At 35.0% G+C, this 15,316-nt stretch overlaps 1 protein-coding gene across 1 annotated transcript in view; it reads left to right on the top strand.

Annotated features, from left to right (window-relative positions):
* The window catches only part of TENM4 (teneurin transmembrane protein 4), a 1,646,934-nt gene that overhangs the window by 893,481 nt on the left and 738,137 nt on the right, over window positions 1-15,316 (top strand). Inside the window, exon 6 of the mRNA XM_068654787.1 lies at window positions 6,264-6,351. The gene's annotated coding sequence lies outside the window, so the exon portion shown is untranslated. The remainder of the gene's footprint in view (window positions 1-6,263; window positions 6,352-15,316) is intronic.

Below are 15,316 nucleotides of genomic sequence, written 5' to 3'. Positions count from 1 at the left end.
TACCATGCTACACAAAACTCCAAGTAGAAAACTTTCAAATAGAGAAACAGCAACAGTACGGAGAAGGGATTTCACAGAGGTGCCGTGTTCTTTGTTCACCTTCCTTTTGAATTTCCATGTGGACATGTGAATACAAATAAATGCTTACTATGTAGAGTGGTCCAGTCACCCTTTTTTAAGAACTCATCTTCCAAGAAGTGTTAGCTCAAGAAACACCATCCCTAACCTGGCCTTTAATCAGATATAGAGATCTATAAATGTGGGCCACTACGACCATCAGTTGGACCATGTTTCAACGTTCCCATATCGTGATGGTGAAAAGAATGATGCAGTGATGATGATTCAAATACCAAGCACTGCTTAATGCAGCAACCCTGCTGTTAAAGCAATATTTTGCAATACTGTAATAACTTAAAAGGAATGGATTCTACTGTGAAAGAGAACTGAGAATGACAGCAAGAGACCAACTTTATGTGGTCTGTATGTTTGAAGTAGGTGTTTGTTTGCACAAGAATTTTCTGAGGATGTCAATTAGTCATAAAATGGTACTCTTTGGGGGACAGTCAGAAAGTATAACAAAAGTTACTCTACTCATCTAAATCACTCTCTGGAGTATCCCTTCCCTGAACTGACTGTAATGGAAGCCTGGGGAATTTAGTTGTCCAAAGCTTAATTTAGTCTTTGTGAATACCATTCTTTAGGACATATCAAAGTAATATGTGTAAATACCTATTGTTAGAATGTTTTAACAGTGGCTGCTCCTTCATATTATGCTTAATATTATACACACACAAAATAGATGTAAACATAAAATCATTTTGAAGTACATACAGTTCTAATACTTCCTTTGTCATTTAAAAAAAAAAAAAAAAAATCTGAAGAACAAGCAAAGTGCAGGTGACCTGGGTCCCTAGAGTAACTTGAATCACAAAAGATAGTTTTGTGGAAGAAGGGACTTCAAGGCCAGATTTTCATTTCATTCCACCTGCTTTAAAGCTATATACTGTATCATGCTCTGCTCAAAGTCTTTCTCTTTTTTTTTTTTTCTTTTTTTTTTTTTTCTTCCATCTTCCATGCGTGTGATTTAAAAATGAAATGGATAGTAGAAATTAGGTGAGAAAAAAAAAGTGAGAAGGTGCAGGAGAATGATCTATATATACGCATGTTGATTTGCCAGGTAATTATTTCAACAGCCTTTCAGTTTCATTAGGGATTCTGGTACAAGTCAGAATGTCACTTATTTTTATTTAAAGGTTACAGGAAGGAAAATGAGAACTGACATCTTCTGCAAGCAGGTCTGATTTATCAAGTATCAGCTGCATATCCACTGTTGCTCAAAGCTACATTAGCTCAGCTTTTCTCTTAGAAGACATCTTTTAAGGTTATTGAGGGGCAGTGGCCACAGAGTTTGCCTTGCTCAATTCTGTTTATAATATTTTTTTATGATTTATAATTGCATTTCTCTAATTAATCACTGTGGATATTTAAAATGTTATGTATTGCAAATCCTAGATCAGTTTGATACCTGAGTTTGTTAACTCCATCCTGGATAAGAACTATGGCAGTCTGATCAACATCATCTTTCTTTGAAATGCAGCGTCTTCCAACTTTTTTTCCAGCAAGTTCTTCTGTTTGTTTGTTTTTTCTTAGTTCAGGAAAGGTAAATAAAGTCAATCTTTCATTATGAAAGGCAGGCAATTCTTGCTGGACAGATTCTTAAAATAAGCAAAAAATAGTGCCTTTATTATTATTATTTATTATTTATTATTTATTATTAGTGTCTTCCTTATTAGGAAAGTAAGTACAGTAAAAGTGGTGCTTCTGGTTGTCTTTTAAACTCACCTATTTTTAGAACAAAGACTATTTTTATAAGGTTGAAATATTCTAATTTTGGTTAAGATACATCTGTTATCTAGACATGAAATTTTGAAATTTTGATGTAGTGTCCTAAGGATGGCTTTGCTGTTTGAGATGACTAAGCCACCAGCTACCTTACCAAAGGAATTTTTTATTGTATGTGCTGTGTTGCATCAGCCACCTTGGTAGGTTTACTGTATACTAGTAAACCTATAAACTGTATACTAATAAACCTATAAAGTCTCTGAGTTCATTCTAACTGCTTTTCTTAAGGTACACTTAAGGTAAACTTAAGTCAAATTTTCCATGTATGAAATGTATGTTCAGTTTCAGGTTTCAGGTTTAGATACCTATACATGTATATAAAATATATGTGCCTACTTGCGAGTGTCTACTTGTAATCTATGTGTCTAAGCTTTTGGGCATTTGGATCTCATCTCTAATCAATAAAGCTGTGATTCTAAACAATTAGCTAGCTCTCTCAAAAACAGACATTTAAGATATCATTCAGAGACCTCAACATGGAAGAGAACTGCCATTCCAGAAGTAATTCAGGTACATCCAGGACATTCACATCATGTGGGAGATATGCAGGATCTCTGCAAATTTATTATGATGCATAGTTATCCACCCATCTTCTCCCTTACTCTATCTTCTGTTCTCATTTACATGGAAAAACAACACATCTTTAGTACAACACCTTAAGTCTCGCAAATTCAGTGCAAGATAATTGATAAACATGTTCCTTACAGCAAATCTAAAGGTTTAGTAAAATTATGTCGTGGTGAAAACCATACAAAAAGTTATATATATACATATTATATATATGATATATATATATATATATTCTTTTTGTTGGTGGTGTTGGTTTTTTGTTTTTGTTTTTTGTTTTGTTTAGCTGTGATTCAGAAATAACTTTCTTTCACCCATTCTTGGACTCCAGTCTGCTACATTAGTTTGTACTTTAAGCTGTTGGTACAAATCTCCACTTCATCTGAAGGTCAAAGGTACTATTTTAGGAGGGTATTTGTTGTTGTTGTTGTTGTTGTTTTTTATGCTTTTATGAATGATTATCATAGATAATGGAAAATGGCAGCTGGTTTTGTTCACTGTGAGATATATCTGTAAGTAATTATCAAGAAAGACTAGAATTTGGTATGGCTGATTGTCTCTTCTTTTAAACCTATAAATAAAAACTGAGAGCAATTAGGGCTAAAGGGCAATCTGGATGTAATTTGTGTGCAATGCCTAACACAGCAGGACTCTAATTCAAATGGTGTTATATGCAGTGATATGATATTTCCACAGTCTGTAATTCCCAGATTTGAGTGAGCCTGAAAAAGCTCAAATGCTATAAAAAGTTATTTTGAACCAAAGTGGATATCTGGAAATGCAAGAAATGCATGAATCTATTCTTTTGAGAAATGTAGTACAGGTTTCCACATGCAAAGCTTTCCCAAAGTTCTGAAAAAACATGTTTTCGACATATATTTATCTCAAATAATATCCCAGCTACTTCAAGACTGGTCCAACTATTAAATAAAGTCACCAATGAAAGACCTAAAGGACAAAAACTGTGTTCAGAAGTTGATTCTCTTGAATAAAGCTGTAAGACTGGTGAGAAAAGTACACTATAAAGAACTAGAAAGCCTTCAAAACACAGTGGAAATACTAACAAGGTTTATTTACCATAAATGAAGGATGTTAAAGATGGCATGTCAAAGTACAATAGCTGCTAGTTGTACATTGCCTGGGCAATCCAGTTATGCATTTCAGGTAAATAAAACAAATAGTATCTTGTAATGCTCATGACATGTTAGACACTTAATTCTGCACTGCAAAATTGCCTGACTTTCTAAATATGAAATACAGCTATGTAAATTAGATTCTGCATATAGTATTTACACTTTTTGGTACAACTGGAGAAAAAAATAAATAAATAAATAAAATGGACTGCAATTTGTCTTCAATTTAAAAGGTAGAATAAATAAATAATAATTTAAAATAATAAAAAATAAAAAATAAAAATAATTAAAAAGACACCTATTCCAGACATACTTACATTTCTGCGGGTATGTTCTGCAACAGTAGAGACCAGTCTCTTATTTCACTCAATATTCAGATAACTTGCTATTCTTCATAGCCTGCTTAGCATTTAGATCTTTGTTTAATCTCTTCCTTTCTCACCAGAAAGATTAAAGGCTTTCAATTAAGTCATTTTGGGTTGCTGAAATTTGTGTTTGTTTTGATTAATTTCAGGAAATACAGAGACAGGTCAGTTAGCTCAGTTGCCTCAGCAAAGCTTCAGATGTTCTAATGTACAGGATGAGGTAGATCCTTAACATTTTATTTCATTCCATAATGCCTGTCACAGACTGCCTGATGAAAGCATTTCTTAAAATGACCTATATTATTCTTTTGGGTTTGTGCCTGATGCAGACCTTACCCTACTGTCTCAGGAGGGCTATCTTCATTCACTTGCAATACCTTGTCCTGTCTTCTTTTTATCCCCTTTTTTTTTCTCCTCCACTTAAAGCTGACTGCTGTTTTTCCTTGCCTTGTGAAGTCTTTTCTGGCTTGAACACAGATGAAAATTCAGCCTGTACCATTGCAGGGAGTTGTCCCCACCACTCATGGCTATAACTCTTTTTCCTCCACTATTTTTTTGTCTTCCTCATTCTCACCTGTGTACTATGCTGCATCAAGCTCTTAGAGCTTAAATGAGGCAGACTTGTTTTATGCAAGGATTGTGAAGCTTTTTGCACATTTTCATTGGACTTTTGAAGTGTCTGTTGTGTTTGCAGTACCAAGGAATCAAAGCATTATGTGAAAAGTTTCTGGCCATGTCTCCCTGGCCAGATTTCTGCTTTCTACTTCTCTGTGAAAGGAGTACTACAACAGCTGCAATGGCTCTTCAATTTTGTTCCGGAAAGAGATGGAGGAAAAAATATATATATACTTCTCTTCCTAACTACTGACTGGATGGTACTGTGGCTTAGATCTGCCAATGGTGATGATCTAAGGCAGGGCTGGTATACTATCTCTAATTTATTTTGGCCATCTGCTTTTCCTACTTCTAATTGGTGCATGCTAGGCACGAGAATATTCTTAAAGAGCGTTTAGGCTGAGGATGTTCCTGGATTCACTAAAAGCAGATTGAAATGGAATATTTTTTCTTCGATAGTAAGACCGGGCTGTATCTCAGCAACCATCTCATATTTGGCAAGATTAGTCCTTTGCGGAAAGTGGTTACATGTGCTGTGGTTGTCATTGGTATGAAGGCTGCATTAGTAAAAGTGAAAGAAGATCTGAACACATTTTTAGCAGGTTCTGCACGCTTGGAAAATATTTATGTTGTACCCTGAATATAGTGCAGTTTGTTTGTAAATGTTGAGCTTTATGTGTCCTACTAAGTTGTAAGATTTGAAATGTGTCTAAATAGGGGTCTTGAACAGGGGTTTTTGTACTTGGTTTCCTTGGTCTGAAACAGCAATCTTAAGGTTGCTCCATTTACTTCTCCTGTCATCTCAAAGCAGCCCTTGAGAAAGGTGTCTGAAGTCTGATTTACAGTGTTTTCCTGATCCTAAACCCATGTGTTTGCTCAGTGAGAGGTATTTGCATTAAAGCCTGAACTCTCAGCAAAGGGCAGAATTTCACAACCGTGGAGGAGTCCTAAGCCACTGTCACACAGCAGATTGTAGGAATGGAGGACAGCTAAGAATAGTTGAAATAAAAATGGACAATGTAGTTCTTTTTAGTGGTTTTTTTTTTTAATTATTATTTTTTATTTTTATTTCCTGCACACTTTCTGGATGCGATTCAGGTTGTCTAATATTTGGCAGTCCAGTCTGAAATGATAATCTAAACAGCCTGTGTGCAAAGAGAGGGACATCCCCACACGTGACATTATTTGCTCTCAGAGGTGCTTCATTTTCTCTACCAGCTTCAGAGAGAGTCTCAATAACACATTTAGACTAAGCTTTAAGGAGATAAAGCAGAGCAAGACAAATTCCACTTTTTTTTTTTTTTTTTTTAATTTCAAATCAGTTTGAGTTTTCTACTGAGATTGCCACTGGATTTTCAAGCAACACCAGAAAAATCTCTGCATTCAGATACATGGACGCAACACAGTTTTTATGCATTTTACATTGTGAACATGCTATAGTATAGATTACAAACCTTTTTTGACAAAGCAAAACACACCCACCTGCCAGTAATTTCCTGTTATTTTCACATGACATTTTCTCTAACATTTTTCTTAGTTAAAATGCCCTATAATAATAGATACACTCTTCTAGTAGACATGGTATGAAAGTTTTATAACATATAGTCTTATTAAGACTGCACTTCTTATTTACAATATTCATCAAAGAATTATGGTTTGCTTTGTCTTTATCATTTTATAGGACCCTGGTAATAGTATATGGATTGTGTTGGAGATAAAGGATCGTACAAATATTGGATGAAATATCTCCTTAGCAAACAGTCCTGTTGGTAAGCAGTTTGTATATGTTTTCTTCTCTTTTGCAATATTTAATGGTGTGCAAAGACAAGGTTATATCATGTTCAAACAGATGTTTACTAAATACAAAAAATATTTAAAATGTCTAGAGTTTTCTCTCCCCTTCTGAAATAACTTCAGAACCTCCAGATTAACTTTCCACTCTTGAGAGAAAAATTTTCAGTTTGTGTTTTGTGTCACTGTATATTACAAAGTTTTGTAGGCAGTGTTATACAGAGATGCTCCCTCTTAAGAAATGTGAGAAGTTCAATTTGATAGAAAGATTGAGGGCTATTTTTTTTTCCCCCAGTGTTCTGGCTGTACACATTGTAAGCATTGTGGTTTTGGTTCATTATTGATACTAAAGAATGTTTGTGGTGCTATAAACATCCGTGCAGTTTTTATTCATAGCTGATTAATGTCTGTCAGATATTAAGATATTAGAAGTATCGAGAAAACCACACGACATTTAGAGGAATAGTTATAAGGTCAGAAGCCAGGAACACCTGCGCTCTAGTCCTAAAACTACATCTGGTTTATTGCATGACCTTGAGTGAGTCATTTCTGAAGAGGGGGAACTGCGTTTCTGTGAGGGGATGCAGTAATGTATGAACTGAATTGCTCTTCTATATATAATTGGAGAGCTCATTAGGTAGCTGTTAAGAATGACTAAAACCCATTAAGCCTGATAAGACTTATTTCTTCAAAAAAAATCAACAAAAATGAAATAATTTAAAACATGACTTTATTTTTTTAATACAGTTACTTTAACTCTTTAATTTCCCATATTGTCTTCACTGCTACGTCTTTCGATTGTGTTTAAAACCTGTTCTTCAGACGCTGTTATGGATTTTATACCTGGCAATGAGAGAAAGCTTTATGAATTTAAAGTGGAGAAACCCAGCTCAGCAGATTTGACTTGCCATATTGCTGTGTATGGTGATACACAATCTAAAAACTGATGAGGAATAAAGGACGTTTTCCTTGATAGTAGCCACAGTGATTGAAATGCTTGTCACTTAGACTCATCATTAACTAAAAACAAATGGGTCTTCTTTGTTATGTCTTTTATGGGGAAAAGACTCCCGGGAAAAGTATTGGCTCAATAATTTCACATACTGCATGGATCTGTACTGGAAGGAAGGGATAAAAATCTTTACTTGGTGGAAGGGGGGTTATTTCCACATGTAGTATTAAAAACTCAACTGGACACGTTGCACAGGAAACTCAACCAGTTAGACCTCTTTGAGTAGTGGTTGGAGTAGATGTCAAGAGATGCCTTCCAATTTAACTTATTCTATGGGTTTGTGAGTCTGTGTAGTTAGGCGATATAAATATGATAACCAGGAAACTGTTATATGATTTATATACAGCGACATTCTTTACTTATCAAGAGAAATTATGCAATTTAATAACCAATGGAGGAGACCAACTGAATTCTATAAATTCTGAAGGTAGAAGGGGAGCCAGACGAAAAGGGAGAATGATTCCTTTAGTAAGGTTAGGATCCAGCTGTGTGAGATAATTAGGTATCTAATGCCATAGGTGTGCATATAATTTATCCTGTGGTTTCCGGATTTTCTTTTAAATTCTTTTGTTTCAGAGTATGACTTTCTCTTAGAAGTCTGTGTGATCAGTAACTGCTTTGATCACTGGAGGGCACAGATTTTTACATGCTGGGCACAACTTAAGCTCACTTGGGGAATCATGACTGATTTTACTGAGAGAACTCAGTGTCCAGTCTCCCTGGTATGGGACTATATAAAACCACAAAATGAATATGAGTGAAGAATGCTATGTAGCTGTAATAATGGGCAAATGACATTTTGCAGTGTAAATAAGGACACTACCTACAAATTGTGAAATAACCATTCTGCTCTGCTTGATATCGATACAGCTTCAGGGAGGGCCCACCTTAAAGCGTTTGAGGAAGCTATGAACTTGCTGTATGTAGACCTGAGGAGAAACAAGGGCGAGCCATGAAAGCATGCTGAGTGAGACAAAAGAAATGTGAAAGTGTTTGAGATGGTTTATGACGAAGGGAGCTTGATGAGCTTGATGTATATGATAGGCTGCTGCAAAAAAGAAGCAGATGATAGTTTCTTCTCTGTGTTGTGTTCATAATGGAGAAAGCAAGAGACAGGGATTTAAACTGAAGCTGATTTAAGTCAGGTAGCAGCAGATAGCTTGAACAAGTTTCAGAAAACTAAAAGATGGAATAAACTGCTTCAATTTGTTGTGGAGATGGTTCCGGGGGAGCTTTCAGAAAAGGCTTAAGAAACATTTTTCAAATGGAACTTGTCTTCGTTGGGGTAAAGGTTTGAATTAAGACATATCCTGGGGTCTCTCCCAATCCTGCTTTCCTCTAATTGTCTGCTCCAAGATCTGGAGCATCAATTATCACATGCAAAGTTACATTTGTTAAAGGAAATTGTTGTGCAGAAATGTGTGTGTGGCAGGGAGAGGTGGGGGAAGCTGTTGGTAAATGCACCTCTTTAATGTACATTACAATGAGTAATCAATGTAAGTTGCGCCAGGTGAAATCTGTATTGTCTAAATAATGACTAAACTGTATCAACTTGTTTTCAGTGAAAGCTGAATCCCTGATAAGGTTCATTCATTTGCAATCATAAAGATTTCTCAAAATGAACTCTTAGTGTGCTGAAAATACAAAGACAATCTGGTTACCGTGTTCACTTTAAAATGGAGCTGCTTAAGGACCCTATCTGAAAACAACAGCCCAATATATATACACTATCAGACTTGACATATTTACTGATGTAGGATGTAAATTGATGCTTTAGTAGCAAACCATTGCTCTTTTGGGGATCTGATGATTTCTGAACATCCCACAGTAAAGCTACACTAAACATACAGGGCAACTGTACTATGTATGTTGGCATAAAATAGTTTGGGATATACAAGAAATTAGCATTGTGGCTGGAAACAAAATTATTATTAACTCAGTAAATCAATTACAAGAAGTAACAGCTCTGCTTCCAAACACTAGGAATCACAATCTCTTTAGCAGTTAATCACATTGTTTATATACTTTGCTGTTAGGTGTATGAAATGACAGATGACATGTTTCTCTGTATATCTTTATTGTATAGAAATATAAGTAGTTATAATAGTCCTTTTCTGTGCTACTAGCAAAATCTGAAATCTCTGAAAAGGGCTCTTTAGAACTGAGCTCCAGCTTTCCATTTTTGTGTTCTTTATCTGTACTTCACCAGCTTGAATGATGCCAATTAGAGCGTCTGCTGTACAGTCACCTTTTAATTTTCTGCTTCTCATGCTTTACATATTCACAAATTTGGGTGTTGACTGTTCTGCTGGATTGCTTGAATAATAATAATAAAATCATTTTAAGATATTTTTTTTTCTGTGACATTTTTGGCCTTAATGCCCTTGATGCTCATCCAGCACAGGTGCTCTACTATGTAATTACTGGAAGCAGCTTGAAATAAAACTCTGAAATAGGACTGGTAACCTTGAAAATATTACCATTGCATTAGGCAACAGCAGTTACAAAATTGCAGTAAAACTGCTTATATATCATGTTCTAGTATTTCATTGTCTGTTGACTGAAACTGTGGCAGAAGCAGTACTGACAGCAAAAAATAAAAATTCAAATATCCTTTCACAAAACATTTTCTTGAGTTGCAAATGGTTGGAGAGTGGAGTAGAAAGCAGAGATTCAGTCTGCAGAAATCACAGTCAGCCACACCTGAAAGCCTTTCAAGATTGAATCCATTGATCAAAAATATTTTCAGCACGCTCCCATTTCCTCACAGGTTAAACAATAATAAATATTGAACAGTACAACTCCGACTGCAGCTGGAGCATTTTCAATAAATAAAGAATTAAATACAACCCAGGACGGAGGCAGAGAGCTTTCACCTATACTTGAGTACTACAAGCTGGTTCCTATTTTACAGCAGACCCCAGGTCTAGGGAAAGTGATTAATCCTGTTTTTGCTGGTGTGAAAGGTATGGTTTCCCCCCGGAAATGTTTAAAAATGCAGTTTCACTTCAAAAAAAGTTACATTAATCATTGTTGCTCTTTTCCTGACATGGCTTTATGGAACTTTGCTACCTAGTGATAAACGGTCTCTATTTCCACCCTAGAACTACCTGTAAAGGTATATTTTATATATGGAAATTTGCTTGGAATCTGACTTTTCACAGTTACCTTGCAGTACTTTTGCATTTGTTTAGATAAAGCTAGGCAGTTCATTCTGGTTTTGGTTTAGCACTGATTTTGCTAACCAGTGAAGTGTTCTGCTTGCTGTGTATCTGTGCCAAGTGCAAGGTGATAAAGTTGTGCTTGTTCAATTGGGGATAGTGGGAAAGAGAGGAGATACCTATCAATGCTTCATGTCCCTGTGGAATATTTCAGTGCCAACATGAATCTAAATTTTCTTCAGGTAGACATAAAGAGTGGATAGTATCAATGCTGGGTTCAAAACTGAGCAGCAATATGGTTTCACCCATTTTTCAATGAAACATTTCTTGTCCTTTCTGCCTTTTACTAGCTTCATGTTTAATCACAGAAATCCAACTCACAAAAGAATATTAATTCAACTTGGAGCAAATTGAACATTTTTTTTTTTTAATATTTCTGTGTTTTTGTTGTTATCGTTTTCCCAAATGGTAGTGAATTTAATACTAGCTTCATTCTTTTAAAGGTGTCTTTGGGTCTTCTTGAAAAGCAGTAATTCCTTCAGCTCAAAGCAATACTATGATTAACCAAACACTTTCCAACACGCTCTAGGTATAGTAATAGTCTGTTATATTCCTTGCTCTCTTAAAAAGAAAATTTGTAATTTTTTTGCCAGAGGTACAAGAAATATGTTTGATCCCTTTAAAGAATTTAAGTTAAATAACCCAGTTTTAGGTCACTGTCTATTGAACATTTTGCCCATTGTAATCCTATAAGAGGAAAAGGCAGCCAAAGGAGAAGTGATTGCATTGCACAGTGGTTAACACCCCTGTACATGCTTAGAAGAAACTATTAGACTGCTCAGGATTCACATAAGGCAGTGCTGATTCAAGTACCAGCTTCCTATGCTGCATATTCTGCAGCTTGGGAACCTGAGAAGTAATAGATTTTATACAATACACACTCTTTCCAAAACACATCCTGAAGATTTTTTGTCTTGATTGTGGGGGGGGAAAAAAAAATCTCTTTAATACACCTGGGAAAAAGCATATGTACTAAGGTAGTGGGCTTAACAGAAAGAGAAGAATGTACAGAAAAGAATGAAACTGAAATGAGTTAGTGGTAGGCTATTTTCCTGTGTTATTTCAGAACTACTCAGAAGATTTTAGGTTAGTTCATAAGTAAGAATGGTTCAATCTCACAGGACATCTGTTTCTGAAATTAAAAAGCCAACAACTGCAGGATTCCACAGTGTTAGCAATCTTCGCTTAATAGAGATCCATGATTCAAAGAGATATGTGACTTAAAATCTACTAGGGAGAGTGAAGCAATTAATAGTTGGAACTTTTTATAGCACCTTTTATCCAAGGATCTCAAAACACTTTACTGGCTTTAATTAGGCCTCACTCCATGTAATATCCTCCTGGAATATAGATATTTTTTTCTTCTTTCCAGTGTAGAACAACTTGAGACACAGAGGTTAAATGACTTGACAATGATCATGTAAAAGCAAATAGCAATGATAGGAATAAATCCCAAACCTCTTGCCTTCCAGTCCCTTGTTCTAGCCGCTAGCCAAGTTTCTTTCCTCTACATTAAACTCAAAGATTTTTCTTTTCTGTCCTGTAACTTGTGTGAGTATGATTAAGCAATTAGAAAGACTTTCATCTTCTCTGGAAAGAAAAAAATAAAGTTGAAACAAATCAGTAACAAAAATGCTTTCTGCTCTCAAGTAGAGAAGAATCATTCCAATTTACTGCAGTGAGAGCTATGAAAAATATGGAAGAGCAAACTCTAGAGGTAAACATACTGACTTCGGAGATAGTGAATAAGGGTTTGTGTTTCTGCCTACTGGGAAGAATAGTTTTTTTCATTGATAGTATGAAATGATGCCTGCAGTACACTCAAGAATTCAGCCTCACGAAAGGAAGAGAGAAAAAAAAAAAAAAAAAAAAGTTTAAGGCTGGGAGGGAGATGGTCTCCTGGGAAAAGACAATAGGGATTCATGTCATCCAGGTACCGCCCTGAAGCTGACAGGTGTTACATGGGAAAAACAGGCAATCTCATGAAAACTCTGAAATGTTAAAGTCCTTGGCAAAAAGTAGGGGAAAAGGAAGTCAAGATGATTAAATTAGCAGATGATAGAGTTAATTCCGTTGTTGTGTCTGTAATAGATATTTGACTGAGGATATTAGGTCAGATTACATGATTTGTTTCTTGTAGTTTGTTTCTTGTAGTTAAAGGTACATTTTCAAAATGATAAGAAGAGGGAAATACACAAAAGAACTAGGTTAACACTAGTAGCCTGAATAAAGCTGAGTTACTTCCATGTCTCAGTAACCTGATTTCAAAAAGCATAAAGTTTTGTTTTGTTTGTAGAACCGTTTGCTCGTCAGATGCTGATAGTGATTATTGACAAGAAAGACCCCAGTTCACAACTTACATGGAGAAAACTTTGTTCATGAAAACTTGATTCATTGGACTTACTTAATATGTTCCTATATTTTTTACGTCAAAGCATGGAAACCCAAATTCATTTTTTTTTCTCCCCATAATTGATTCTCACTAGTTTCTCCATAGTGACCCACAGTGAATACAAGGGCTGCCCAACCACTGCAAAAGTTTTCTACAACGTTTCAGCACCACGAGAACAGAAATTGTGTAAAAAGGTATCATGAAAATCCCAGACACTGGCTTTATGGGGAGAAATACTCACTAAAATAACAAGATTAGAATAAATATTGAAATGCTTGCATAGACTGAAGTTTTCACCATCAAAGTGACCCTGAGCACTGTTATATAGTCAGTGTGTAACAGCGCTACCCAGGCAAAACAAGCCAGCACATTCTCATTTCAGAGGTGATGCTAAGAATTAATTCACAAGAGCTTGCTACCAAAAGTTACTTGCCAAATGTTCATTGGGAATAAGCTGAAATACCAAAGATACAGATTAGGAAATTAGAAACTACTTGCGTTCCACTTAGGCACAGAAAAAGATGGCAAAGAAGTGATTTCACTGTTCACACTTCACAAAATCTGCTGAACATAGACTTGACTTTTAAATAAATAACCAGTCTTTGCAGTTCTCATCATGGATTCTAAAAAGGCAGATGCAGCCATCGCAAATGATTTTACTCGCTGTTACATTTGTCAAAAGCTGTCAGAATGTAGTAAAAAGGTGTTTATACAGAGTAATATGCTGCTTGAACTCCTGTATGTCTCCTGACTGGAGATTTTAGATCGCTGATTTATAAGAACAAAAGATATCCAAACAGGCCTGTTATTTTCTAGCTTTACCAATTTCTATATGATGCCCTTTTACACATATCCATGTCTTCAATTACAGCTAACATTCAAGGACTGGAAAAGGAATATGATCAGATAGAAAACAAACAGTCTGCTTCACATAGTTCACATGAAATATGGTTGTATAGTTAGATAGTAGGAATGGTATACAAGATAATCGTTATTTTTATCCACAAGTTTGCATGGCTTTAAGCATGACTAAAAGAACTCTCTTCAAAAAAAAAAAAAAAAAATTTATCCAGACAGTCAAGGTTTTGGAGAGAGATTTTGACATGTGTTAAGGCAAGTATCTATAAGAGGTTGTCAAATAATTGTGTATTCATGCTGTCTTCTACACTTTCTCTCTCATCCACTCATCTAGCTTACCTGACCTCCATTGAAATAAATAAATAAATAAATAAATAAATAAATAAATAAATAAATAAATAGGAAGTGAACATTACAGAAGTCAGCATATTACAGAATTTCCATATGTAACAGAAATTATTATATTTACGTGGCAAATGGATAAGAAAGACACATCCTACAGGTACATGGTTTGGTCCAGCTGCTGCTGATGAATGCTGTAATCAGCATAGTAATACAAATTTTATTTACTGTCATTTTTTACAACTATCATAAACTGCAAGTTATTTAAGAAATCCATAAGCTACTGGCAGGCAAATATGAAAAAAAAGAAAGTTGCCAGGAAGAAAGAGAGTGCTCACTATTATATTTGGCCAGCTGGTCTAGCTACATTCATAAACATGTTAAATAAGGAATGAGCTAGTGAGAGAAAATGATACCTTCAAGACCATATGTGAACCCATCTTATTTAATGTAAAGAGTATTAAAGATGTACCAGTGCTTGGAAACTAGTCTTTCTTCTGTTTTATAGGATGAATTATAAAAATAAATTAATTAATTAATAAAAAGTAATAAATGAAGATTTAAATATATATATATACTAGAAAATGAACATGCTAACATAGAATTTTCAAAACTTGGAGCATAAGGAGAAAATTACATTTGTTTTTTGATAGACTCTAAAGCCACTACTTGTTTCTCCTAATTTTTCTGAGATATCTTTGTCCATGTTGCAGGGGCAGAAATGTCTCAATAATCACTGAACTGCAAATTGCTAGAGATTAGGAACTTACTGGGGGAAGAGATGAAAATATTATGGATCTGCTCTACTTTTATATGTCTACTATAATATATAACAGATACACATTATGCATTGTAGAAATTAAGAAGTTCTTTCTTTGGAAAGTTTCAGCATTTTCTTAATTTCCTGTTGCATTTTAGAACATTGCCAAAAATGACATTCTCCAAACCTTTCTGTTTATAGATGAATTTCAGAGGAAGAATTATTTTCTACCATTAGTATAGGTCAGAATTCCATAACTAAACTCTGAATTTTACACTTTGAAATTCAAATACCATGTTAGGTATGAAAAATGTAGTGTATCTTCACAAAATTACAAATCTTATTTCGTATAAACAAT

The sequence above is a fragment of the Anas acuta genome, chromosome 1, assembly GCF_963932015.1.
Source record: "Anas acuta chromosome 1, bAnaAcu1.1, whole genome shotgun sequence".
NCBI classification, from domain to species: domain Eukaryota; kingdom Metazoa; phylum Chordata; class Aves; order Anseriformes; family Anatidae; genus Anas; species Anas acuta.
The sequence above is the reverse complement of the archived record's forward strand: the minus strand, read 5'-3'. Positions and strand labels throughout refer to the sequence as shown.